The 3,877-nt window shown below is 42.7% G+C and overlaps 1 long non-coding RNA gene across 2 annotated transcripts; it reads left to right on the top strand.

Annotated features, from left to right (window-relative positions):
* Positions 1 to 365: 365 nt before the first annotated feature.
* Positions 366 to 1,896, top strand: LOC124674404. 2 transcript variants are annotated; one of them, XR_006993002.1, is made up of 3 exons: positions 366 to 417; positions 1,099 to 1,378; positions 1,466 to 1,896. It is a non-coding gene; the product is annotated as an uncharacterized LOC124674404 (long non-coding RNA). The 2 variants fall into 2 exon arrangements; XR_006993003.1 differs by lacking the exon at positions 366 to 417 and adding an exon at positions 858 to 887.
* The last annotated feature ends 1,981 nt before the right edge of the window (positions 1,897 to 3,877 follow it).

Below are 3,877 nucleotides of genomic sequence, written 5' to 3'. Positions count from 1 at the left end.
CAGCCGAGCGGCCGAAGGATCCCGGCGTGCTTCGGCGGTCGCTTCGCGTGTGAGGACGGCCTATGCCTCCACTCGCCTCCGACGAGGTGCCACCATGGAGGCGGAGGGGGCGACGGCGGGAAGGGAGATCTCCTACGTCTTCCTCTTCGGGCGAAGGCGGCACCGTCCTCCGCCTCGCTCCTCGAGCGGCGAGCCGGAGGGGAGACGGCTAAGGAGCTCCCCGACCTGGCTCGTTCCTCGCCCGGGTCGTGCCCTTCTACCCGGATGGCCCGGACGATTTGGTCAACCAGATTGGGGGCCTTCGAGACCTATGATGTCTAGGGCAACATGCCTCTCGTCCCGCCCACCGTCATCGACTCCATCCGCAGCTCTGCGAGGGCCCCGAGCACGAGGTCACCTCGGGCCGTCGAGAGCTAGGTATGGATAATTATGCCCCTCTCTGTATATTGTTTAGAGGATCAAAGTGATTCCTTCGTCTTTGCATTGGTGATGCTTGATGTGATTTTCGGCAATGTTGTGGGGAAATTTTTGCTCGCAATTGCAAGTACATTGTATATGATTGGTTGATTTTGCGGATCATTGTTACTCCATGGCTGAGAGGAGAGATTCCTGTTGCATAGTTAGCACTATACTATAATAGATCACATGATTAGTCCACCTACAAAAGTGATGCCATAAACTTGTTAATTTGGTATATGTAAAGTGAGTTGTCTGAATTTGTGAACATGTTATCTCTCTCGTTGTTTGCTAAGAAATTCAACTCGTAGCTTTTACTGGCTAGGCTAGTTGATTCTATGTAGTTCCCTTGTGTTTGAGATTTCAGAATATAGACAGAGATTGAGCTAAATGACCCGAGTCCAGGAGCTAGTTGACATTGGCACCCAAAGGTGGTATTTCTCTCTTTGGTCATGCTCTACTGCTAGACAATTGATCACTATGTGCTATATTTTCTTAATGCTGTGAGAGAAATTCAGTATTCATATCAATTGTTTATGTTGAGGTAGACATCTATCGAGGCATCCTAGCTACTAGCTGATCTCTCTACTGTTATTACTCTTTACCATGTGTTGATTCTTTCTCTTCCCGTTGGTGGATCAGCCCATCCAGATTCAAAAATTGTTGTGACTGGTTCTGACTAAGCTCCTGCCATCTACCTGTTTGATGTTATGCCCATAAGAACTAAAAGATCTAATTTCTTCAGGTTTGTTTGTGGGATTTTGAGAGCTACGGCAATAGTAAATTGGCAGTACATGTAAATACATCTGGTTCAAGATTGTTTTGTTGATTTTGATTTGGTGACTTTTATCTTGCTATAGGCAGTGTCGTGTAGCTCCAGCTGCTGGATATGGTTCACCTTGGAGTGGTTCTGATACACGAGGTTATTAAGAGAGTTTTGATGTCTTATGTTGGTTTTAGAGTGTGGTGCCTTACATCATCGTGATGCTTATTTTTGGCGTGTTTTTAGGTAAATTTGATGCAAAGACAGAGCACAAGTCCGTAACTACAAGGTTCTCTAGGATGTATTCAAACAAGCTGTCGATAAGAAAGGTACCGCCTCTCGGCCTTTCCATTTTTCCTTTGGTCCATGAATTGCTCATGATTTAATTTTGCAATTGTCTTGTATGCAAACATCGTGTTGAGATTTAACCTAGAACACATTCCTGATGTTAGTAAATGGTAATGGTTAAATAATCATTTCACAGTGTAGATCGACTATGTATGACTATCCATGTTGTAGATTGGTTCATCATAATTTTGGACAAGAGAGATTTGTTCTCATGCTTTCAAGTTGTGATCTCTATCCCTAATTCTGATGTTGGAAGCATTGCAACCATAAGAGGTTTTTCTGTTTTTTTCTGTCCAGTCTGTTAACTATGACTCTGTATTGATTATCTACAGATGGAGATTTCAGTGTCCAAACTCATATTTTAGGTCTCTTTTGCTAAAATCTTCTTGGTTCTCAGCACTCGTACTACAAAGCATAATCCAGTTTAGTGTAAGTTTCTACTATTTTCAAGTAATTCGATCCCATGAATTCAAGTACTGTGGATATCATGCTGATGTTACCACATAGTTCCCAGTTTAGCCAGGAGGTAACCTGCCATGGTGTTCTTATTTTTGTGTGCAGAAAGAAGCACGTTACAGATTAGGAAGTCCCACTCTTTTTTTAGGCCAGCGGTGATTGCATAGGATTTTCTCTGAGAAACCTGAGAAAACTTACCTTAGTTTGCGCCTCTTGGTTTCCTAATTCTGTTTTGTTCTTTCCGACTTAAAACTGAACTAGAGAAATTGAATCTGGTCGAGAGATAGAGTATGAAGGTGATGGTACAAAAGTTGCACGACCACTATAAGTTAAGTCAAATGCTTAATTTGGCTTCCTTTACTTGGTAGCATGATCGAGTGTTAGCACATTATCCACCAAAATTTGATCTTTGAATTCTCTGATCTTCTGATCATACAAACTGCAATTAGATTCAGGTAATGAAGAAAGTGGAAAGAAATTCTGCAACGAATTTGTTTTTTACCTTAGATATGCTATTTGGGCTGGTCCTTTCGGTGGATTTTTTCTCCTACTAGTAATTGTGCACGTGCCACGCACGTGTAATCGTGAGAAGGTTGTATTAAGTATCATAGCATATATTTTGTTTGCATTTTTTTTGAATTCCACCCTACTTCGAGTGAGTTACATTTTTGTAGCTTTCTTCATCTACATCTTCTTTTAGTTCTAAATGCTAAACTTTGGGCCTACAGAAACCACTCATCAGTAAGCCACCAATTTAATTAAGGAAAACTTGTAGAATACTATTTGAAACAACAACCAAGCACAGTGAACTGTAGGCTCTTTTACTTCTTGCACGCTCCATTGCAGATCCAAGCACAGTTATTCTATGGGTGTTTTACCTTCATATTTACTATCAAAAGGATGAAGGACTTGGAACATTTTCAGTGAACTGCAGGAGGGTGGGTGGAGGGCGGAGGGCGCGCTCACCGGTGCTCTGCCATCATGCTCGACGAGGAAGAGGGCTTGGCGTCGGGGACGTGAACCTGGTTGTGGCGTCGGATGCATGGCGCAGCTGGCGCAACTTCCTATGGCCGCACGACGAGGCATTTGGCCGCGCAGCCGAGGCAGGGCCCAAACTCCATGACAACTTTCTTCCTCGGCGGCAGATGAACCCTCGTTGTTCATGATGAGGAGATCAACCCCTGTTGTGTATTTTATCTAATGGTTTCAAACCATGTTGTTCATGATGTGGAGATGAACCCTGTTGGTCATGTAAGTTAGATGCCTGGATTGTGAATCCTTGAATGTTTCAAAATGTTGGTTTCAAACCTAGATTGCTTGGAAATATTGGTTTTAAACATTGCTTGACTTCTTGAGTGCGATTTATGCTTGATTGTAGATTTCTTGAATGTTTACAGGCAGTATAGCAACTTTAAAAATGCCTAAGAAAATAATCAGCGGCACCAGAATTAAAAGCCTGAAAAAGTAATTGTAGGCATCCTTTAAAAGTGCCGGCAAATAGTTTAGATGGTATCCCTAGAAAAGTGCCACTAAAAAGATTTCGTGACATTTTTCGAAAAGTGCCGGCAAAAAGATTCTATGGCATTTTCGGAAAGTGCCAGCAAAAAGATTCCATGGCATCTTTCAAAAGTGCCGGCAATACTAACTAGCGGCATTTTTGGAAGTGCCTTAAAATATAATTAACGGCACTTTTCTAAAAATGCCGGCAAAGACCTACCTCGACTGGAATAAACGCAGCACTTTTTTTTGTGCCTTGAAAAATCTTTGCCGGCACTTTTGGTGCCTTTGCCGGCACTTTTTTGTGCCGGCAATTTGGGTACCTGACGCAGTGTATGATTATCCCAAGATTGGCCT

The sequence above is a fragment of the Lolium rigidum genome, chromosome 7 (assembly GCF_022539505.1).
Source record: "Lolium rigidum isolate FL_2022 chromosome 7, APGP_CSIRO_Lrig_0.1, whole genome shotgun sequence".
Classification (NCBI taxonomy): Eukaryota; Viridiplantae; Streptophyta; class Magnoliopsida; order Poales; family Poaceae; genus Lolium; species Lolium rigidum.
The sequence above is the reverse complement of the archived record's forward strand: the minus strand, read 5'-3'. Positions and strand labels throughout refer to the sequence as shown.